A 25,927-nucleotide genomic window follows, 5' to 3' on the forward strand; every position below is an offset into this window, starting at 1 on the left:
CATTGGTTTTATAAAATAAAAGTAAATGCATTTGCTAATGTGAAAACTTTCTGCCAACAGATCAGTTAAATAATAATTTTAGTATCCACATTCTTAAAAAAAAGCACTTGGAAAGGAAAGAACAATAAGAAGGGACTAGTAACAGGAACTGCATACATAATTTTCTTTTCAAGTACTTGGTAATATGTTGTAGCATTAGTTTTTGTGGTGCACCACTTTAATTGCATAGACATTAAGATGTGAATAGACATTGTCCTTATCTGCATTGTTGTCATTAGTGTAACATTTTTTCTGCTTGAGCTTTGTAATGTTTAGGTATAAGTTATAGCATTTGCTGCGGCTGTTTGCCATTCATAGTGCTACTGAATGTCACTTTGTATTACTAGGTTAACCCAATTTTATTACTGATTTATTTTTCTTGTTTGCTGCGCATTGCCTTATATTAGTTGTAATATTGCTGCCTTTTTTTGCCAATTTCCATTTTTTTATCATTGCTGTTTGTGTAAATTATTTTGTGCTGCTGCACTGCCTCGTCCCTTAGTTTAGCATCTGAGCTCAGTAGATTTAAGTTAGCTTAAGAGGGGGTAACGTATATAAGAAAATGAGTTGCGATGTATTTGAAGAAATGCACTGAAAGGTTATATGAGAAAAGTACAGAAAGCAGATATAGATAGGACTTTTTGGAAATAATGAAGAACGAAGGGAGATCTCCGAGAAGTAAAGAAAGTTATGTTTGCAAAATACTGCAGTAAAACAAACCCTGCCCTTTCCTTGTGTTATCCCACTATGTGTTTGTGTACCCTTGTATATTTATGTTCTTCCTGTCTTTATATGTTCATCTGATAAGACTTATGTTGTAGAATTTTCTGATATTCAGCTACATTCACTATGATGAGGAATACTGTTATCCTCAAATATAATTTGCATTAATAATATGTCGTTTTCTTTGTAAATATGTTTAGAAATTATTTATTCTGTTCTGTTTTAATGCTCATGTGTGAAGTTGATGTTTCGAAATTTATTCTGATCTTTTATGTGTGTACTTATGTCGTAATTTTTGTAACACTGATGTATTTGCTATTTCCATTCTTTTGTAAAGCCTGTACTACTGCAAATGTTATCTGTTTTGTTCTGTTCTTTAATGATATATTTTGTACCTTTGTTATTGTATTCTCATGTCATAAAATTGTAATTGACACCAGTTCATCAAATTAAGTAACTTGTAAATTAAATTTCACTGCACACGTTTCTGTTGGTCATACACTCCTGGAAATTAAAATAAGAACACCGTGAATTCATTGTCCCATGAAGGCGAAACTTTATTGACACATTCCTGGGGGTCAGATACATCACATGATCACACTGACAGAACCACTGGCACATAGACACAGGCAACAGAGCATGCACAATGTCGCCACTAGTACAGTGTATATCCACCTTTTGCAGCAATGCAGGCTGCTATTCGCCCATGGAGACGATCGTAGAAATGCTGGATGTAGTCCTGTGAAATGGCTTGCCATGCCATTTCCACCTGGCGCATCAGTTGGACCAGAGTTCGTGTTGGACGTGCAGACCGCGTGAAACGACGCTTCATCCAGTCCCAAACATGCTCAATGGGGGACAGATCCGGAGATCTTGCTGGCCAGGCTAGTTGACTTATACCTTCTAGAGCACGTTGGGTGGCACGGGATACATGCGGACGTGCATTGTCCTGTTGTAACAGCAAGTTCCCTTGCCGGTCTGGGAATGGTAGAACGATGGGTTCGATGACGGTTTGGATGTACCGTACACTATTCAGTGTCCCCTCGATGATCACTAGAGGTGTACGGCCAGTGTAGGGGATCGCTCCCCACACCATTATGTCGGGTGTTGGCCCTGTGTGCCTCGATCGTATGCAGTCCTGACTGTGGCGCTCACCTGCACGGCGTCAAACACGCATACGACCATCATTGGCACCAAGGCAGAAGCGACTCTCATCGCTGAAGACGACACGTCTCCATTCGTCCCTCCATTCACGCCTGTCGCGACACCACTGGTGGCGGGCTTCACGATGTTGGGGCGTGAGCAGAAGACGGCCTAATGGTGTGCGGGATCGTAGCCCAGCTTCATGGAGACGGTTGCGAATGGTCCTCGCCGATACCCCAGGAGCAACAGTGTCCCTAATTTGCTGGGAAGTGGCGGTGCGGTCCCCTACGGCACTGCGTAGGATCCTACGGTCTTGGCGTGCATCCGTGCGTCGCTGCGGTCCGGTCCCAGGTCGACGGGCACCTGCACCTTCCGCCGACCACTGGCGACAACATCGATGTACTGTGGAGACCTCACGCCCCACGTGTTGAGCAATTTGGCGGTACGTCCACCCAGCCTCCCGCATGCCCACTATACGCCCTCGCTCAAAGTCCGTCAACTGCACATACGGTTCACGTCCACGCTGTCGCAACATGGTACCAGTGTTAAAGACTGCGATGGAGCTCGGTATGCCACGGCAAACTGGCTGACACTGACGGCGGCGGTGCACAAATGCTGCGCAGCTAGCGCCATTCGACGGCCAACACCGCGGTTCCTGGTGTGTCCGCTGTGCTGTGCGTGCGATCATTGCTTGTACAGCTCTCTTGGAGTGTCCGGAGCAAGTATGGTGGGTCTGACACACCGGTGTCAATGTGTTCTTTTTTCCATTTCCAGGAGTGTAGTATATGGGCAATATGTGAGAAGTAGGGACTGATAGTGTTTGCACATGTGTTAATAATTCAGTAAGGGACTGGATAACAGCATTGCTGGTTGTAAGGACATTTCAAAAACAATTTTTGTGAGTGCACAAGTGGTGGTTTATGGACTTTCTATATTCTGCGCAAGACTCTTCGATGGTGATTGTGCACCTGCACAGTCGTAAAAGATGGCTGCTGGCCCTCTTTACATGGACTACAGTGGGTCTGCATCTTTGATGGGCCACCAATACCTTTATTTCTGCAGTGGGTGTGCACCTTTGATGACCCACCAATACCATAATTTCTGCAGTGGGCCTGCACCTTTGATGACCAACCAATACCATTATTTCTACAAGGACTGCAATGGGTCTGCACCTCTGGTGGCGCACCAATACCGTAATCTCTACCAGGACTACAATTGGTCTACTCTGTGTTGACCTACCTACCAATATTCTTCAAAACTTCGACTGACTATGCTGTGGGTTTGCTCTGTTGTTGCCCATTACCTGTCAGCATGTCAAGAGTCAGCACTGTCTTTTCGTTGGAAGGACAACACTACTTCTTCAAGACTGCATGGAAATCCACTACTTCCGTGTGCACTTCCTTTTGCTGCTCAGACTTTGAGAGAAAAAAAAAACCACTGTTATTTTACTGTGATGAACGATCAGGACTGTCTTTATGGACTGTGAGAAAATTTTAGCTTTTGATCAACATTGTATCGATAAGTGTGTGCATTTCATTTCTTTGTTATTGTAAATATGAAAAAAAATTTCAAATCTGTATTGGCCACTGCCCAAAACAATTTGTAAATTTTTTTGTTGGGAGCATGGGGGATATGTAAGTAGGCTGTTTAGGTTTTTTTTTTATTGGTAACGCCGCCGCCACGCAGCGCTCTGTATTTCGAAAATCGCTGGCTGTGCCGTGTGCAGTCTGTGGCTGGTTTGCATTGTTGTCTGCCATTGTAGTGTTGGGCAGCGGCAGCTGGATGCTAACAGCGCGTAGCGTTGCGCAGTTGGAGGTGAGCCGCCAGCAGTGGTGGACGTGGGGCGAGAGATGGCATAGTTTTGAAATTTGTAAGAATTGGTGTCATGAACTGATATATATATTATGACTATTAAGGTAAATACATTGTTTGTTCTGTACTAAAATCTTTCATTTGCTAACTATGCCTATCAGTAGTTAGTGCCTTCCGTAGTTTGAATCTTTTATTTAGCTGGCAGTAGTGGCGCTCGCTGTATTGCAGTAGCTTCAGTAACGAAGATTTTTGTGAGGTAATTGATTTGTAAAACGTATAGGTTAATGTTAGTCAGGGCCATTCTATCGTAGGGATTTTTGTAAGTCAGATTGCGTTGAGGCGCAGTCGTTTAGAAACATTCGGGCTCAGGAAACCAACCATGTATTTTATCAATTAAAATGTTTCTGACATTTGTTTTTTATGTATCTTAAAGGGTAGTATATATTAAAATCACGCAATGTAATGGTTTATTTTTCATATTTATTTTACTCCTTCGACAGCTTACAAAATTTGCGACAGCGATGGCAGGCCATATACGCTGATAAGCCAAAACATTATAACTACTGTTCCATACAATTTCGGGCGTGCAGCCGCATAAATTTAGCTTCTTCTTCTAATATTTAGACTGAATACCGTCCAAACATCATCAGAGCGAGCCGGCCGCTGTGGCTGAGCGGTTCTAGGCGCTTCAGTCCGGAACCGCACTGTTGCTACCGTCGCAGATTGGAATCCTGCTTCGGGCATAGATGTGTCTTATGTCCTTAGGTTAGTTAGGTGTAAGTGGTTCTAAGCCTAGGGGACTGATGACCTCAGATGTTAAGTGCCATAGTGCTTAGAGCCATTTGAATCATCTTCAAAGTGAGCCGAGGTCACCAGCGCTCCGTATGCGGCCATACGCAGTGGTTCGGTCCCCGAGTTTAAAGGGACGGAGCAAGTGCTGGAGCGCTAGTCAGCTCGGCTCACTCTGAAGACGGCTGGACAATATTCAGCCGAAATATTAGAAGAAGACTCTAAATGTATGCGGCTGCACGCCCGAAATTGTATGGAACAGTCTTTACGCCGCGAAAACATGAATTATGACTACTGTCCACCGCAGCGAAGGACGCCGTCTGCAGGCACGTGTTACGGTAACAAAAGTATCTAAGCGGAGCAGAAAAGGACTGGGAGATCACCCTAGTGAAGATACGGGCTGCAAATGGGGAAATTCATTGAGATAAATGATTCTGACAATGGGCAGAGCCTGTGAACGAGTATCTCGAAAACGGCGAAACTAGTCGAATCTTCACGTACCAATGTCGTGAGTAAAGAGGTACACTGACAGTGAAACTACCACTACACGATAAATAGTTGGACGACCAAGTCTCTTCACAGACCATGGCAGAACGTGGCGTTCGGAGGCTTGTCTGCTATGTTAAGTAAAATCGATGGTTTTTTGTGGCATCTGTGCCGAAGGAGCACAAAGCTGGTGCACACAAAGTGTTTCGGAGCACACCGTTCATCGTACGCTGTTCAACATGGGGCTCCACAGCAGACCTCCCCTGTGTGTTCACGTTTTGACCCAATGGCATCGTGAATTACGATTGTAGGAGTCACGGTATCATCGGGATTCGACCGTCGATCAATAGAAAGGTGTCGGCTCTTCGGGAGAATTTTTGCTTTACTAGGTGCTGGTCGTCTGCAAAAACGCTTTCACTTTGGTCAACGGCGACTCGAAACGTGCTGCGCGCCAGGACGCAGGCTGATGGGAGGAGGAATGTTCTATGGGAGACATTCTCCTACGCTTATGTGCGACCTGTGGTAGTAATGAAACACACGCTGCCAGTTTCGAACCACCTGCATTCCTTAATGCTTGATGTCTTCCCAGACGGCTACGTCATCTTTCATGTTTGTCCGTATCTCAGAGCCAGAACCGTACTACAATGGTCTGAGGAGCATTTTAGTCTACTCACGTTGATGTCTCGGCGACCAAATTCACCTGATGTAAATTCAATGGAACCCATCTGTGTCGTCATCGGACACCATCACCGCGTGTGCAAATCGGTTCCCCTTTACTTTCGCCCGTGCACGTTGATGCTACATACCTCCAAAAACCTACCAACCAACTGTCGGATCACTGATACACAGACTCAGTTATCAGCCGTGTATCGGCTCTCAACATATATAGAGCTGTTAAGATTGTTCTGAGTCCTTCCATTCCATCGTTAATTAATTCTTTCATATTTATCGTTATGCTGCGTACGACTCTGTTGAGGTTCCCCTCTGGCGGCGTGTCTCGTCTTATCGATCTTCGAGTCGTTGCTTCCTTGTTAGCCCTGTGTAAGGAAATGAGATATTTGGGGGGATGGCCGGTTGGTTGCCTAGCGGTGACGAGTCGACCAGTAGGTTTTCAAAATCTGGAATTAGGTAATGTCGTACGAGGAGACCGCGGCGTGGCGTGGCGGTGAGGAGTTGGCTGTTGTTCCGAGAAGCCACGTGGTCTATCCTGTTTGTGGGAGACGTGTGGGACAAGTTGACGGGAGAAGGCTGGAAGCTCTTGCTGAGAACACCCGGGGGCCACGGATGTGGTTCCGAGACTGGAATGATGGACTAGTAACTCGCCTAACCTGAGGAGTGGTATATAGCCGCCGTGGGTGCAGAGAAGACGAGGGCTCCGGCGACAGAGCGCGTGGCTGCGTGACTGTGCTCAGTTGGGTACGCTGGCGACGTGGACACGGTTGGGTGTGAGGAACCTTTGCATCGGAGTTCACCTGCTGTTTCTCTGATAAACTTCAAGTTAAGTTGGTTAAAGGCTTAGATGTTAATTGAAGAATTTTGGTTTGTGCAACCAGCGTCTTTTCTGGCTTGTGGCCTCCTGCGTTTGGATTTCCTGTCCCTGTCGCCGGTGTACTTATAGACAGTCATCTTTTGACTTCTCATTAGTACTGCCTGGGAGGAGGTGTATTTTTGGGCAGGGATTATGGTTCCTGATTTGATTACTCCTCCTCTTCTGTCCTCGCGTGAGGTCGGTGTGATTGTTGAATGTGAGGCGTTGTGGGTCTGTTAGTCTGCTTCTAGCCTGAGCGTCCTTCGGGAGACAATTGTGGCCGCCCTTATACCCGGTCGGTTAATTATATCTATTCCAGGAAAGTTTGGTGGCAGGACGTGGTATTAAAGCTGTTAGTTATTTTAAAAAGTTAAATGGTTGTATTTTACTCTGATTGTTTTGGGCCACTGTTTAAAAATGTTAAGTTTGCCTTTCATTGGTGGGTTATTTAAAATTACGTGCTTTAAAATTGTTAGCTATTGTAAAAGGTGAATGACTGTATCTTTACTTTGATTGTTTTAATCTACTTGGCATCCTTTGAAAATGCTAGTTCTGCCTCCCTGTTAGGGAGCCCTTGTAAGTTAATATCTTGTTGTGCCAAAATTTAAAAGAAGTGGCTCCCTACATGTTCGGTAGCGAAACTGTATGCAAATTGGTGTTTTTCTTCCATTACATGGAAAGTTTTAATTTTGTTATTAAATGCTTTATCAAAGTTTGTTTTAAGTAAAATAACATGGCTATTAACGCTAAAGCAAAGTTTTTAATTTCATTACTTGGAAAATTTTGATTTGTTATCAAATGTTTCATCAAAGCCGGCTTGGCCGTTAACCGTAAAGTAAATTGTTTTGAAAAGGCACTCACGCCTGCTAGCTTTTTTGGATCTGTTCCTGGTCAAGTGGTAAAGAAATGACTTTTAATGGTTGAAGTAATCAATAAAGAAATTGTAAATTGCAGCTCGACAGTAACCAACTACTTTTGGCCCCGTTTCCCAACTGGGGGTTTTCCTTGGTTTATCGTAAGTTATGTATTTCGCTGCAAAGACGCACAAACAAGCTATTAAGTACGTGGTCGTAACGCTTTTGCTCATCGGTGTAAAACCCTTTCCAAAAGAGCAACTGGCTTTTGTATGACAAAGTTAAACACTGTGCCATGCAGTGGAGTAAGTAACGGTGAGGACAACACCAGCTTCTTTCCTTCCTGTTTGTTATGCCAGTAAATTGTCTCGTCTGACTCCCGGCGGCGTGGGTACGGTTGAATTCCCTGTGCGGCAGCAGGTGGCGGGGCGAGGGCGTCGCTGCGTGCGCTGGCGCCGTTAATCTGGCAGCGCCGGTGCCGCACCGCGCCGTTTGTCGCCGTAATTGGGCCGGCTGCAGGCGGTAGCGCTCGCCAGCCGTGGCGTGGGCCGCCACTCACGCTACCCACAGCCTGCAAGCTGCAGCCGCGCGTGGCCATCGGCTCCTGTGCTAAAGCCGTCGGCACACGGACCGTGCATCCGAGCGTCGAGCGTTGAGCGGGCCGACTTTCTGGCGTCATAGCGTGGAATAGCACGCTCGGGAGTCTTTCCGAACGTGCAGAGCAATATCTGGCATGTCGGATATCCTGAGCGTGCGCCTGAGCGTTGACCAATGAGATGGCACAACGCCACCTACGTCACGCGCATGCCGTCTCCCTTCAGTACAGAGTTGTGAGGCGCCATATTGGCATTCACTTCCAGCCTATATGTACAGGGTGTTACAAAAAGGTACGGCCAAACTTTGAGGAAACATTCCTCACACACAAATAAAGAAAAGATGTTATCTGGGCATGTGTTCGGAAACGCTTAGTTTCCATGTTAGAGCTCATTTTAGTTTCGTCAGCATGGAGCACGTTATTATGATTTCATACGGGATACTCTACCTGTGCTGCTAGAACATGTGCCTTGACAAGTACGACACAACATGTGGTTCATGCTCGATGGAGCTCCTACACGTTTCAGTCAAAGTGTTCGTACGCTTCTCAACAACAGATTCGGTGACCAATGGATTGGTAGAGGCAGACCAATTCCATGGCCTCCACGCTCTCCTGACTTCAAACCTCTTGACTTTCATTTACGGGGGCATTTGAAGGCTCTTGTCTACGCAACCCCGGTACCAAATGTAGAGACTCTTCGTGCTCGTATTGTGGACGGCTGTGATACAATACACCATTCTTCAGGGCTGCATCAGCGCATCAGGGATTCCATGCGACGGAGGGTGGATGCATCTATCCTCGCTAACGGAGGACATTTTGAACATTTCCTATAACAAAGTGTTTGAAGTCACGCTGGTACGTTCTGTTGCTGTGTGTTTCCATTCCATGATTACTGTGATTTGAAGATAAGTAATAAAATCAGCTCTAACATGGAAAGTAAGCGTTTCCGGACACATGTCCACATAACATATTTTCTTTCCTGGTGTGTGACGAATGTTTCCTGAATGTTTGGCCGCACCTTTTTGTAACACCCTGTATATGCGTTTCTGAGCACCAGTAAATTGAGAATCACAGAAAACCTGTTGTTTATTGTGTGATTCGCTCCAATAAAATAATGAGATACATCATATTCGTGGCAAAAGAAATATTATAACTTGCGTATTATGAGAGTAGGCTATTTGAAGGCAGCGACGCACTGAAGATCCACCCAAAACGCATTGTTCTTGGTACAATTTGTTATAATTAAATTTCAATTAACATCATAATTATATACCATTAACGCGTTTAGCAAGGCTTAACATAATATGATTACATACCAAACCTTGTTGTTGGCTTAGCGTGATAAGTAGCGTCATTGTCCATTGAGAAATTCTTGATTGGATGGTGGTTCGCGTCGAAACACAATCAATTTTTTTCCTAACATTCGCTTTTTTGTTAGGTTCTGATACTTTGTTATTAGTTTAATATAAGAATATGCTATAATATTTTATGTTACGTAATGTAAGTTCACCTTTTTTGAGGGGTGACTTTGTTCGATTGGCTTAATTTACAGTATAGCTTGCGCTACTTGTAAAAAGATATTTTGCTCCTTTTTCTTTTACGCTTCGTAATTCACATGCTGCAAAGATTCTGCTACTGCGCAGGAAAAGTGATCAAGTTAGACTGACCGTGGTGTTTTACTAAAGTGCGGGAATGATGAAATAATGTTTATCGTATGCGGAGAAGTATTCCAATTTTGTATGGCACTGTTTGTAATGGAACTTTCATTAGCCTATGTCCTTATTGATTGGACATGGTACTTTCGTTTTCGTGGACGATGGAGGAAATGTGCGTTTTAATAGAGCTAACGTGGGAATCTTACGCGCGCCTGTTGAGTAAACAGTGTGATTTACGAACTAGAAACATCCCCCGTCTGCTGCTGGAGTGCGTTGTGATCGCATATACTACGTCGGGGCCCACGTACCGTATGCACAAGTCACGTCGTTCCTGAGCGTTCAGCAGCACGTTCAACTTGGCACGCTCAACGTTAACGTTAGACAGCGCGGTCCGTGTGCCCACGGCTTAAGTCTCTGCGTCCGAGCGACGCCAGTTCTCGTGGGAGCTATACGGCTAATTCACGTCGTCTATCCCATCGTCTTTCAAATAAGTAAAACTGTTACTAGTAACCTAACGAAATGGTCGTCACCTTGTTAATGAAGGAAATAAATTTCGTTTTCAACTCCGCTTTCATTATAAATATCCATGCTATTGGTGTTATGGTCTTCAGTCCGAAGGCTAGTTTGATGCTGCTGTCCGTGCTACTCTGTCCTGCGCGAGCCTCATCATCTCCAAATAACACCCACATCCTTCTAAATCCACTCACTCTATTCATCTCTTGGTCTTCTTCTACAATTTTTACCGCCTACACTCCCCTCCAGTACTAAACTGGTGCCCCCTTGATGTACTCAGCACCTCCTCATTAGTTAAGTCATCTACCTATCTAACGTTCAGCAATCTTCTGCAGCGCCACATTTCAAAAACTTCTATTCTCTTCTTGTTTAAACTGTTTACCATCCATGATTCACTTTCATGTATGGCTACACTCCATAAAAGTACTTTCGGAAAAAGACATCGAAACTCTAAAATTGTTGCTACGCCCGGGTTCCTGGGTTCGATTCCCGGCGGGGTCAGGGATTTTCTCTGCCTCGTGATGACTGGGTGTTGTGTGATGTCCTTAGGTTAGTTAGGTTTAAGTAGTTCTAAGTTCTAGGGGACTGATGACCATAGCTGTTAGGTCCCACAGTGCTCAGAGCCATTTGAACCATTTTTGAACTCAAAAGTTTATATTCGATGTTATCAAATCTCTCTTCTTCAGAAAATCTTTTCTTGACTTTCACAATCTACGTTTTATATCCTCTCTACTTCGGCCATCGTCTGTTTCTTTTTTTTTTTTTTTTTTTTTTGCTGCACAAATAACAAAACTTGTCTATTAGTTTTAATGACTCGTCTTCTAATGTAACGTGCTCAGCATCAGCTGATTCAATTGGAGTACATTTTATTATTCTTGATCTTTTTTTTTGTCAATGTTTGTCTTATATCTTCCTTTCAAGACACTGTCCAATCCGTTCAGCTAATTTTCCAAGTTCTTTGCTGTCTCTCACAGAATTACAGTGCCATCAGTATACCTCAATATTTTTATTTCTTTACTCGGACGTTTAATTCCTACTCCAAATTGTTCTTTTTTCCCTTACATAATTATGTTTCACATCTCCTCTTAAACCACGAGACCGGTTTCAACCACACTTGGTACACATATCATTTCCTGGCTGGAAATGATCACTTTCGATGTAACAACCGACTTCATGTCAAAGGCGTGGGGGTGAAAGCACAGACACACTTTTTTGATCCAATATATATAGTACAATGAGAGCAATGTTTTTAAATCGTATGGCTAGGGCCCCCGTCGGGCAGACCATTCGCCAGGTGCCGGTCTTTCAATGTGACGCCACTTCGGTGATCTGCAGTCGTTGAGGATGATAGGATGATGACGAGGACAGCACAACACCCAGTCTCTGGGCGGAGAAAATTCCCCGACCCAGCCAGGAATCGAACCTGGGCCCAGAGAACTGACAATCCGTCACACTGACCATTCAGCTACCGGGGGTGGACATGAGAGCACTTAGTGACCTGCAAAAAAATTTACTCATAATTTCAAACCTTCACGAAGCTTATGCTCTCTGACGACGCCCAGAAAAAGATGAAAAGAAACAAGTTTTTCGCTTACTACATTTCCGCTGCCGGCCTGAGTGGCCAAGCGGTTCTAGGCGCTACAGTCTAGGACCGCGCGACCGCTACGGTCGCAGGTACGAATCGTGCCTTGGGCATGGATGTGTGTGTTGTCCTTAGGTTTAAGTGGTTCTAAGTTCTAGGGGAGTGATGACCTCAGAAGTTAAGTCCCATAGTGCTCAGAGCCAATTTTTGAACATTTTCGCTGTTCATGCAGTAAGGGTTTCGCAAGAAGCATGACTTTACAATTTATTACTTCCTTTCTACTAACTATATTCGCGGCACATTTAGCATACAGTATTAGCGTATAACGCTTAATGTACTAGAAAAATTACATCAATGCACGACCCATAGTCCAAGAAACATGAGGTCAAAAGCAATAAGATGCTTGAGAAACTGCCGCATCATGCATGAAGCTCTAATACGCTAGTTCTGTACTATTAACTCTATTCGCAACACTTCTTGCATACAGAATATACATAAGTCGCTGTATGCACCTAGGAAAATATATCATTGTACAACACATAGTTAGGAGATACGACGTGATTAACACCTAGATGCGTGAAAATGAAACTGCAGGGATTCGCTAGAGATATAAGCAAAATACATGTAATAATGCGTGTGAAATATGTCAAACACATCTGGAATATATTTGACATGTTAACACGCAGATAAAATTACGGGTTAAAGGTTCATTCTGAACCCCCAGAACGGTCTCAGATGACTCTGATGCACGAATTTGGTACTGTGGAGATAAGAAACACCAACGCCTTATTAGCGCGATCGTGATTACGTGCAGAGAGAAAGGGGGTGGGGGACGAGGAAGAGGACAGAGAGAGTAGGGAGGTTGAGATGGACAGATAGGGGATGAAATATGAGATGTACAGAGGGGGAAGAGGAGATGGACTAACCAGAACACTGGAATAAATACATACCTGCTCAACGCCCAGTACTTAGCTAAGTTTATGTATAAAACTGCGTAATCAATTTCTGTATTTATAACGTTGTTTTGGCACATACCACCATCAGATATTTGCAATTAAGCTTAACACTTGGGCGACCAAGCCCCGGCATAACTCTAGCAACAGTACTGACTTCAAAGGATAGCGCCCGAGTTTATCTTGAACAGCGGTTTTTGTAATGCTCGAGCCACTTGTCGCTCGCAAACCTGACTGATTTCGTAAGGGAACAGTATACGAGCATCTCGCTATCTGTCCATTGACGGGTGATGCCTTCTGTGGACTGTTTCTACGATGGCTGTGTTTTTCTGCAGTCGGTCGCAAAATTAAAACCACAACGAAAATCTGATGAAGCTTTTGCGCAGATGCGTTTCGCAGTGTCTGGTATGCCCTTCGATCGCGTCACGTAGCACTTGTAAGTAGGCTGTTTAGGTTTTCTTATTGGTAACGCCACGTAGCGCTCTGTATGAAAATCACTGGCTGTGCTGTGCGCAGTCTGTAGGTAGTGTGCATTGCTGTCTGCCATTGTAGTGTTGGGAAGATGGATGTGAACAGCACGTAGCGTTGCGCAGTTGGAGGTGAGCCGCCAGCACTGGTGGATGTGGGGAGAGAAATGGCGGAGTTTTGACATTTGTGAGAATGGATGTCATGAACTGCTATATATATTATGACTGTTAAGGTAAATACATTGTTTGTTCTCTATTAAAATCTTTCATTTGCTAACTATGCCTATCAGTAGTTAGTTCCTTCAGTAGTTTGAATCTTTTATTTAGGTGGCAGTAGTGGCGCTCGCTGTATTGCAGTAGCTTGAGTAACGAAGATGTTTGTGAGATAAGTGATTTGTGAAAGGTATAGGTTAATGATAGGCAAGGCCATTCTTTTGTAGGGATTATTGAAAGTCAGATTGCGTAGCGGTAAAAAATATTGTGTGTCAGTTTAAGTACATTCATGTTTAATTTTTCTAAGGGGACGTTTCACATGTCGACCGTTAGGCGAGGATATCTCACTGGAATCTTCTGATTTTTTCCTTGTAGTTTTTGTAATTAGTGTAGCTACTGTTTATTGCTAGCACATAATTGTAGAGAGAATCTCCTTTGTAGTTGCAGTCTTTCATTGTTGTACAGTAAAAAAGTTGTGCCATGCTAGTTGATTTGCACCAAGTATATCGCAGCTGCACTAGCAATTAACGAGATATTATTTTCAGTGCTATGATAATGTGTTCTCTTATTTTTGCTCTTCAAATTGTGCTTTTCTGTGTTATCGTGTGAAATATTGTGACAATAATGGCGTGTGAAAAACGTAACACTAGGCTCCAAAGTAAACTGAGAAATAATAGTGACGACGAGAGTAGCTTATTAGCACCACTGTGTAGTGAATTAACAGACATTCGAAGTAGTAATTTGGTAATAGCGCATAGGGAAATGCCGCGGGCGGCAAATAATGGTGTAGGCAGTGAAACAATTAGTGAACAGGGAAGCATTATCGATCGATCGGTCGGCAACAGCTCGCCTCAGGGATCCGAAATGACAGAACACAATATTGTAAATACTGTAGATTCAGGTTTTGGGTCCTCACCGTTTTGTCAAATGAGTCAAGACACATTTTCTACTTGTCAAAATGTGAATGTTGCCGGTGAAGATGCACTGCCAAAAAGCATAGAGAAACAGATTCCAGACACTAATACATTATTATTGCAATTAATGCAACAATTGGAAAAAGATCAGAGACAAACACAGCAAAAGCTTCAAAAGTTAGACACAACGCTTGAACAAACACGTGAAGATTTTACTGCTGAGTTACGTAACATCGAATCGAAATGTCAAAAAGTCTGTAATGACGTAAAAACACAAATTTGTGAACATTTCCAACCTATTTTTTCGCGGCATGAAAATGCATAACGCAATCACGAAGCAGCCTTAAAAGAACTGCAAACTATTGTTCATGAAAATCATGAGATCTTGCAAGCTAAAATGGACTCAATTGCATCTACCGATTCGGTTACGCAACTCGTCAAAACCCAGGAAAACTTAAAGGACACAGTAGATACTCGGAAAATTGGCTCAGAAAGACACATGGAGGAAATCAGTTCATTATCAGAGAAAGTAGTTGAACTTTCGGATAATTTATCTACGTAGGTAGATGATAATCTGAATGACAAAAAACCGGTAGTCTCTAATGACACAGGAGAGTTCGAACAAATTAGGAAATACAAACAAAATCAGAATCAAATTAATACGCAACACCAAAGAGAAATCCAGAAAGTACAAGATCAGTTGACACAGGTAATACAAGAATTACGTATTTCAGAGGACACTCGCGCTCCAATACTGGAAGAGGGACATAGAAATACGGAACAGCCACAAAATGATAACACAGGGCACTTCGGAAATTATGAAAGACATTGGCAAGGTACACCGAATTTGGAGATGGAACAGCCGAAACGACGTAACAATGACCGACATGCGACTCGCCGACATGATGATTTTGTCTATAAGCTGTTCATAACTAAACGCAAATTCAAAACATTTAAGAATTCCGGCAACGACATTCATCCACAAGCGTGGCTTCATCAATTCTCTCATTGTCCCCCCCCCCCCCCCCCCCCAACTGGTCATTAGAGCACAGATTAGAATTTATGTGTGGCTACTTAGAGAATGAACCAGCTGTAAGAATGCGATCGGTCATTCACGATTGCCACAGTGAAGGAGAATTTTACCATGCCTTCCTCTCAGCATATTGTTCTCAAGCCACACAAGACCGAGTAAAACATAACATCATAATGATGAAAAATTTCGAACAATCTGAATTTTCCAGTCTTGTGAAATATTTTGAAGACATTTTGCACAAGAATCGGTACCTGTCAAACCCATACAGCCCCTCAGAACTCATCCGCATTTGCTTAGTCAAATTATCTGAACATTTACGACATATTATTTTGGCAGGACGTTGCAAAGACGACATTGAAGCTTTTCATGGACACTTACAAGAATTAGAAATTGACACTGACAATCGCGGAACGCGAAAACAGGAAAAAACAATTGCAGGTCACATGCGTCGCAATTCTGCGATGAAAGAAATAATAACTGGACACGACACGGCTATTCTCACAACACAAATCGTGACCAAAACAGACACCACCCGTAAGACAACCGTTGGTAGAGTAGTAATAATTATAGGGAAAGATCATCTCTCTGTGGTAGTGACTATCACAGAGACAATCAGAGAAACAGACAATATGGGAACCAAAATAATTATTATCAAGGGAGACAGAATAACTTTAAACGCAACGGTCCAGCGCGCAGTTACGATTCGGGGAGAAATTCTCCACCACGTGACCGACAAGAAAGAAACTATGGAATCTACCGACATGACGAAAGACGATATGGTCGTAACGACAGACCTGAATTTCGTCAGAACTGGCGGGTTTCAAACAGGGCAGAACCCTCTCGGCAAGGTGAATATGTAGAAGTTAGGTCTCCCAATCCCAATAACGACGCGCGACAACAAAGAGATAGCAGACAATGACTCGCACCGCAGGCAGCCACCTGCGCCGGCTGGCTCAGAGAAAAATAACATAGGCGCTAACCCTGAGAAAAGATTTAGCATTCCTTAACTGCTTTTCAGTTGAAAGTCTGCGTACTAGGAAGAGTAAAGGTTTACACCACATTTCACATGTAAAACCGTTTATTGAATGATAATCTGCTGTTTAACTTAGTCTTTGCCATAAAACTTTTCACTTCACATTTCTAGTATACTTTGTCAGACTTAGAATCTGTTAACATGCAACAATGTTTGAAGTTAAATATCCAGTCAAGAACGAAGAGAACGTATTTAAACAGAAATTACGAATGCATTGTTATAGTGAACAGACTACACTGTGTTGTATTTTGTACATTCTTTCTTGTTAATTGCACGATTATATAACGACTATCAGGCTTACATACTTAGAACATAAACTGCTAATGAGATTTTAATGCAATATTTTGGTTTACTTGAAAAGATACTCTCTATTTGAAGTACATTCGTAAGATTAAAGATGACTTAGCAATTGGTTTCTTTGATAGCTACACGATTATATCACGACGCTACTAATATGTGACACAATTTATATTTTTGCAAAGTTTTTCTGAATTCTTCTGGAAAGTAAAACAAGTTTTAATAGTAACTTTTGTGGTATAGCTACAATGAGACAGCCTTTTCCGTAGCACAACAATACGTTACATTATAGTACTTTCTTGATCACGTTAAGGTACGTAATAACTACGACATCTATACGCAAAGAATTTCACTTTCGTTTATAATGAGGTAAGTACATTGACTTCAGCAGAACTTTGCTTACAGAGGACGATAACTCCCACAGAATTATCTTACAGCAAGACGTACATGTAGCGCTACAGGACACGCATCTGAGTATTAATTTTGTACTTAAACCATTTATTTTTCAAGATTTTTGAATTACAAAGAAAGTTTTCCATGTTCGGAGAGAGAAATACCCGAGTGGGAACAGCCTGAAGATAGTTCGTGTTCAGGCAGCTGCGGTCTGATACACTTTTTCGTCGCTAATATCGTCCTACATATACTGATGCTGTAATTACAATTTAGTTCAGTTTTCCTTATCTTAAGCTCTTCGGTTTTAGACATTAATCTCACGACGAATCAACATTCAACACGGGTTTCCAAATTTTGTTCGAAGAAGACGAGACAATTTACTGGCATATCAAGCAGGAAAGAGAGAAGCGCCTGTTCCTCTATACATGCCAGAATACTTCAGACTTTTGGACAGAAAAGCCAGTTGTTCAAGAACTTCTCTTGCACCCTTTTTAAAAACGATAATTATGCTTTTTGTTATCATTATGGCAAAACATGTAAACTGGCAAATAACAAAAATAAATATGAAAACTAAACACTGAAGCTTAATCTTTTAGTGTTTGCCACCCTTTCACATACAGTACATCAAACACAACATCTTAACTACTGGCATATGTGGGTAGTTTTCTGGGGCCAAATTTTTCTAAGTGGCTGTTGGACCTCAAAGTGTTAGAGGAACGTAAAGAATGACAAGCGTCTAGGTTACAGGAATCTACAAAAGAAAACAACAAGTTTCAAAAAAATCACCAGAAATCTTCGAGCTTGGGAAACAATGGTCATTGCCAGTACTACAAAAACGATACGTACTCGGGGGTCAACTAACAGCTTGGCTCAGGAAGCTATACGAAGATGTAAGTTCTTTCCGCAGGTATCGCTAGCGAAGGGGAAGTTGCCTTAAAATTTTTCTTAGAACTTGGACCGCTGCTCAATTGAAAATTTTAAAAATACAAGTCTTAAATTGCAAAATTTCCTAAAAATTGCATGTAATAGAATAAATCCCTCAATGTTTGGAACAAAATCGTAACTAACAGCACAACAATTGTTGAAGCTAGTGTTCGGCGCACTAATCTTGTACAGCGCGTAGATTACCTGCATGTACGAAACGCATCAGTGAGATAAAACGTTCATAAGACAGACAGTACGCACAGTACAGGAAGAGTGCATCCAACACCACCGATACACTCGCCTTCTACAGCCCGGCAATGCTGCAGTGGTTGAACATTGTTTTTCCACTTGGCGCTCCATGAATTACGTCCGCAGCTCATGGTCTAGTGGGTAGCGCTGTTGCCTCTGGATCACGGAATTCCGGGTTCGATTCCCTGTCAGGTTGGGGATTTTCTCTGCCCGGGGACTGGGTGTTTGTGTTGTCCTCATCACTTGATCATCATTATTCGTGACAGTGGCTAGATTGGACAATGAAAAAAAATGGCCTGTGTAAAAAAACTGGGACTTTTTGGTACGGGAGTTGATGACTGTGTAATTGAGTGGCCTACAAACCAAACATCACTATCATCATCCTTGTATTACGGGAAAGTTAAGATACTAGATACATTCCCATTCTATTGGGTTCAGTGGTCAAGAAAGCTGTGCAAACACAATTAGCAGACGATTTGTCCAACCGAGACGAGGATTTCCAGGTCGAAAACATGGAAACCACTCACCTCACGTCTACACTCTCATTGCAATTATTGTTCTCAGTCTCAGCTGCCTGCCAGTCCAACAAATGGCATCCGTATTAATAATGAACCACATAGTTCGTAAGCACTGTGGCATTGCTGACTCTGCGGTTATTATGTATTGCTCTTAGGTACATAAAGTTTTATCTATGACTGACGTTCCTCCTGCCGACTGTCTTACCTTTGACACGCGCATTTACTCCACAGTATTATATTGGCTTTAATTGTATCACCAAATCTGTTTCATGATGCATGTACAGTCATCATCAGAAATATCGAAAGAAGTAGAAATGCTCTGCGGGATGCACTCCAGAAAGACGAAGAGATAGTAACACTGTACTAATTTGATTGTTTGTGGCGTAAGATCTCCAGTCTTGAAGGTAGCAGTGATAAATTTACACTCTCGAAAATGAAATCGAGGCAGGAGGCCCTAATTAGGAATGGTTTATATGTGTAGCAGGGAGGAAATCAGATTTGGGTCGGCAAATAAATGTTTCCCAACTACTCCACGGACCAATAGTACTTCCCCTCGAGTTGCCTGTGTACTGACAACAGACGCGATGGATACTTGGCTCCGAGGAGGAGGACGTTTCAGATCCTGTTGTCCCTACGACTACTGAAAGGGCTGCTGAACCTTCTCAGAATGTAGGCGAGACTGTTGTCCCTTGGGACGGTTCTCGAATTTACGCATTTAGCCAGCCCTGTGATGGAAGTTTAATGTACGAGGGCTTTCCGGAAAGTAACACACGTTTTGAAATAAAAAAATTAACAACATGGAAAAATGAAACATTATCATATACATTTTAAAGGTACTGTTAAGCAATTTTGTTCATAATCGCTATTCAAATTGAGGCACTTATCATACCATGGCAAAAGTTTGAGAGGTGGCATGAGCCCACTCTCATATTTCTATCTTACTCTGAGTAATTCGATTTTCCTCTCTAATTGCATGAAGTGAAAAGTTGCTATTCCTTCGCACCCGGACTTCCCATGCAGCGTCCTCTTCTCCCGGGTGGTCCGGTGACAGGCGAGTTATGCTGGGCTTGAAAGGGTTAAGCCGACGGGTGTGAGGGAGTAGAGTGAATGCTTTCCAGAAGCCGACATTGTCATAAGAGCAGGGCGATACGCCCAGATGCGCCGGAAGGGGCGGCTGGGTTAGAGATTCCGTTACTTCGCAGAAACGTAGCGAAAACCGTTTCTGGCGGGCTACCAGCGAGGCATGGGGATGATTTGTGTACCCAGGCAGTCTTGGCGGGCAAATTTGCTGCAAAATTGTAACTGTGATTGGCTTGCTCAGGGCATAGCTCCGTAACGTAGCAAAATCGGCGCAGAAACTGGCGCCAAGAATCTCCATTGGTGGAATGACAGTGCTTCGGCAATAGAGTGGAGTTTTCCGCCGGTTTTAGAGTTGCTGATTGGAACGTTTAACCACGGTCACTGTCGTGGGGGCGGGAATGTCTTGTGTTCGGCTTGTACGGGTGCTCTTGAGAGAGTCGGCTCTCGCCTTTCGATCGGAATAGGTTACAAGACTGAGCTCTCGCTGCCCTGGACAGCCTGCCTTCCGTTGGCTGTCTAATAAACTTTTATTTGATTGCAACTGTTTGACGAAGTTGCTGAAGTTTCGACTTCAATGTAACTTTCCGAGTACAGTTGGCAATTGAGCGTTCTGCGTACAAGCGGCCTATGTTGTCTGTCTTGAGCAGTTTTGGCTAAAGTTGACTGTATCGGAGATACTTTGTGACTTCGTTAGTGAAAATCAATCACTGTAATTTCAGTGATTGTGTGACGGGCCTTCTTCGTCTCCCTCAGAGGCGCATTTGTATTGATAGGAAGTCTTTAGTCTGGAACAACCAGACAAGGATACTCGCGACATCATCATCACCACTACGGCACGTCGAAGCAACCAGCCATCGCTTCCTGTACGCCAGATCGTGTCCTTGCAGTTAAGAAGACAGCTTGGTAATGTATGACCGCAGCATCGGCAGATTAGGGAATTTGTTCTGTGACAATCAGAGCTCAGCACAGCGCGCCTGTTCACGTCTTTTCTTACGTGGTTCTGTCTTGGATGTTCACTGTCTGAGTTCTAACTACTGTGGCAGCAATTAATGTTGGGTTGGCTGAGTGTTTCTCTTAAGATTTGAGTTGCAAGAGATTGGCTCCACATACCGCTTCGTCATCAATGTCACAATCTAGTTTATGGACTTCACCTTCACAGCATTTCTTTGAGTACCCAACTTGATACAATTTGATGTATTGTAAATCTTTCATATTTTTTGTTTATGATTTTGTGTTTAGTCTTAATAAATCAAATTGTTATTTTGGACAGAACTTTCATCCTGTTAATCGGTAGAGCAACCCTTTAATTTCTCACTACGTTACTGAAACTTTCCTTTATTTAATTAATGTCTATCAAATTAAATTATTGCAGGTGCCAAACTTTTTTTCTACTCCACTTGCAGGGTCGATTACAGTCAGTTCGCGTTTCTTCTTAATCCATGTGCAACAGCAAAAGTAGGAGTTAGAAAAAGGGGGGCTTAGAGCATCATTTCCATATGAAGATTCGAGAAGAATTTAGTGTTATATAAACTGCTAGCCCCGGCACCTCACAAGTTTTTCAGATGTCTGGACAACATGGTTGTGGAATAATATCGATTGATATAAAAATTAACTTAGTATTAAGAAAACAGTCTTAATCGCGTTTTTATTTATTTAGTGCCGACCGGTTTCAGCCCATAGCAAGGGTCACCTTCAGGGTGGACATACTGTGAAATTACAACATAAATCTTAGACAAAACTAATGCCAAACATCTTATAAGAGTGGATTACGTAAATATGTTTTACCCGCTGGTCGACTGCTGGTGGCGTCACGTCTACCAAGGTGTGGCAGGAGACTGTAAAGAATTTGCCTTATGCCTTGGTTTATATAGCAATCTGTGAGCACCTTGAGCGTAAGCAACCCCTCCAGCGGTGACCAGTGATAGACGCCTAGGCTTGAAAATTGAATTATAAATACAATATGTGTTAGGTTTACAATTTATAGAAACCATGTCCCTTTTAAAATACACTGTTATATAAATAAACATAAAAAAGTATGTGACAAAGTTTTTCAACGTCAAACTTATAAAAGAACGTTAGTAAGTTACATAATCTTCATTCGTAATATACTGTGGGGGGAAGGAAACAATTTTCTGTCCGTATTGTATTTACTTTGTGCTTATTTATATCCTGTTTGTGTTATTTAGTAACATAACAAGTGTGCCTGTCTGTAATAGTATATACAGAGCCCCCTAGTCCAAGTACTATGGATGCCATGCCAATTCCATACAAATACTTTCGGAACAGACTTCCTAACACTTAGATTTAAATTCGATCTTAACAAATTTATCTTCTTCAAAAACGTTTTTCTTGCCATTGCCAGTCTATATTTCATATCCTCTCTACTTTGGCCATTGTCAGTTGTCTTGCTGCCTAAATAGTTACTCAATACTACTTAGAATATCTCATTTCCTAATCTAAATCCCTCAGCATCACCTGATTTAATTCAACTACATCCCACTATCCTTGTTTTGCTGTTGTTGATTTCCATCTTACATCCAACTCTCAAATCACTGTCAAATCCGTTCAACTGCTCTTCCAAATCCTTCGATGTCTAGCAGAATTACAATGTCATTGGCAAAGCTTGAAGTTTTTCATTTCTTATTCCTGAACTTTAATTCCTGCTTTAAATTTTTCTTTGGTTTCCTTTACTGCTTTCTCAATGCACTGATTAAACAACATCTGGCATAGGCTACAACCCTGTCTCACTCCCTTCTCAACCACTGCTTTCCTATCATGAATCTTGACTCTTATAACTGCCGTCTGGTTTCTGTACAAGTTGTAAATAGCCTTTTGCTCCCTGTATTTTACCCTGCTACCTTCAGAATTTCTAAGAGTGTCAACACTGTCTAAAGCTTTTTCTTAAGTCTACAAATTCTTAACCTATTGTGTACGATAAGTGTACATTTTTGTATTTATAATAATTAACAAAAATATCAAATTGCATATCGTGCTGGGCAGTGTCACAACGTATCAATAATATACTCGTACATGCAGTTTCAACGCTTCTTAGCAACAGCTGGCTTAATCTCATCAGAAAACTGATTCATTCATCTTACGAAATAAGTAGTCACAGAAAAGAAGAAGGATAAATGTATCATACTGTGTACCAAAGTGGCGCGAGGCACTCTCTTTGGCTTAAACAAAATTCTCAGACAGGAAGAGCATGGCTTGATAAGCGAGAATAGCACTCCATTCATAGTAGCTCCGATCTTTCCACAGTTACACTTAACTTTTTTCCCATTTCAACGTATTTTAACAATTTATCGATAGAACAGGTGTCAATCTGCAATATAACTGTGTGTTTTTGCTGTTTTACTGCAGAGTGGCCTCACATGTGATGCTTGGATCCTTCATGGGCTCGGCTATTCTGAGCTGCGTACGTTTCTATACCAGCCAGGCTTAAGCGATGCAGCCCGCTACGGGAAACTCGCCGCTAAATATGGCAGAACACACACCTCACAGAAGTTTCTATATATGAAAGACCAGCGCTGCACTGGCCACCGAATTTAGCGAGCAGAAGACCCGTTGAGTTTTAATATATGCTTACTGTAAAGATGCGCGTGACGGTGGGAGGTGTGAAAAATGGACTTGACTCGTGTCTAGGTTGTTTGATATAGTTTTATTAATTTAGGTATTTGTCAGGTTCTCTCATAATACGACTGTATATCTCTCATTCTTCCAGTACATTTAATATCTATCCTTCAGGGTAGGGGAGAATCTTTTATTAAGACCAGTATGTACTTAACTTAGCGTGTGCGATGGAATTGGTCTATTACGTAGTATTTCTTCAGGGTCGTAGCAATCTTTGCAATGGATGACCGTCTGCTGAAGATGCACGTTACCAGATATTCCCCCTTATCAGCTCAACCCTTTGGTGAAAAAAGAAGCTTTTAGTTTAGCTGGTCTACTCATGATTTCTTCTTCACATCAGCCATGTAATATTATAGTGCTTCTTTAGATAAGTCTGCACTTCTTCTAGTGTAGCATATTTCCCATTGTGTCTAACATAAGACGGATGGAAATCGCGTTTACTTGCTAAGTACATTAATTTTATTTCGTCTGTTATTCTTCTGGCACCCAGATATGAAACCGATCAGGCATTTCCTAAGACGTCTGTGGGGAATCGTTTAATGCAATATTGAAGTTGACTGGTGATACAGATCAACTGCAGTTTACCCCACACGCGCATTCGTTTCGAGTCTGGTTCACTCCAAGGTTCAATCAACTGATTCGTAACGATTATGCAATGTGTACAGACTATTTAATTTAAACATAGTTAGAGCTACTGAGTTTGCTGAGTTACTAGTTTCGACTTAATCAGTCACTCTCAGAAGTTCTGTGTATCGCCATTCTAATCTTCAGCATACACCTTTATGTTCTTTCAATAATAGGAAGAGTCTCTTTTTCTTGGTCACTTTTGATCTTGTAAGTGACATTGGATTTATATAGGCACCGACCGAACAAATTGTGGAAACAAGTTACATAAATATTTTATGTAACATTTATGATAACTCAGTGACTTCAGTCGGCACAGGAAATCACGCGAGGGAATTTTTACATAGGGAGAGGAGTAATTGAGGGTAACCCTATATCCACGAAACAATTTGTACTAGTTCTTCAGGTGGCTAGGCTAAATATTATTTAGAAAGGAAGGGAAGTTAGAATAAATTGGAAAATCTTCACTTAACTGTGGACGAAATAGGCTAGTACTTAACAGTTCTAGCCAACAATACGACACCATTGCAATCCTCGATAAAAGATTTAGTGCTTAATTACGAAAAAGTGGCCACGAAGGTAAATGCCCTACGACAAATTCTGTGCTCAGCAAGCGGGTAACTACGAAACAAATAATTTTGAAAACAACTGCCTACTAAATATTGACGTACGTGTTTATGCGGGACAGTTATCTGATATCCAAGGGCGCTTAAAAATTTTCCACTAAGTCACACTAGACTGGAAGTAACTGAAGCGTTTTTAAATGCAATGCGCCAACAAACTTAAAGAACTGGGTGCCTTTCTCTTCCTAATGTATGGCTGTGAAACTTGTGTTTTAAACAAGCCTTAAAAAAATAAAAAAAACAAAACAAAAACAGCGTGAATAGCTGAGGAACATCACTCCTAGGTCTCACTATGGCAGGTCGGGAAAAAAATGAAGACTTAAGAGGCTTAATAAGAGTTTGTGATGTTGTCAAAGGAGTATAGGCTCTAAAAGGAAATGGATGGTACATATCACACGAAGAAATGACGGAAGACCGACAAAGGCAGTACGAAAGTGGAATCCCAGAGAAAAATGAGGATTACAAGGCAGACCAACCGCTGCGATAAAGAATTGAAGGAAATCGGAGGCATGTGACAGGGAGAGGTGCAAAAACGACTGGAATTGTAGTTGTTAGCTTAAGATAAGAGACTAAACCTCGTAAAGGTTGATTTAGCTGAACTATAAATAACAATAAATAAAGAAATATACACCGGAACAGACTTATCAAAAATCTAATTTAACATATTATTGACGAGTACATGACAGATTAGTCAGAAATCAACAGAACTGACTGTAAACGAAATTGGTAGTGATCGTGTACAAACGAGTGTAATACCTTAAGCTGTGATTACTTCGGCCCTTTGTAGGTAACTTTGTGTCACTGGTCGAAAAAAAGTTCTAATTTTTTACCGCTACAACTACATCATTATCGTGGAATAAACAAAGCAGTACGCATTGACATTGTGCAAAGAACCACCTAAAACGTTATGAGTTCCATACAGCAGTACTGTATTGGCATCATCGAATTCCATGTTGATCATAAATATTTTAACAGCTATGACACCACATAACGTCTGCCTGGAGGGTTCACATCAACTGAGCTAAAAATACGGTGAGCGTAATTTGGCATTCTGCTAGTATTCGGTTATAAGGCGAGAATCTGTTTCTTGTGTGAGATACGTTTTAGATGGTGTATTTAACACGTCTGTAAAATAGCGCACATCTTTACAGAATATGAGGTTATTTAGTCCATATTAAAATAACGCTAAAATGAAGATAAAAGGATGCTAGTATGTGATGGTGATTCTGAAAGTTTCTCTTATGGGCACGATGA

The sequence above is a fragment of the Schistocerca gregaria genome, chromosome 8 (assembly GCF_023897955.1).
Source record: "Schistocerca gregaria isolate iqSchGreg1 chromosome 8, iqSchGreg1.2, whole genome shotgun sequence".
Lineage (NCBI taxonomy): Eukaryota > Metazoa > Arthropoda > Insecta > Orthoptera > Acrididae > Schistocerca > Schistocerca gregaria.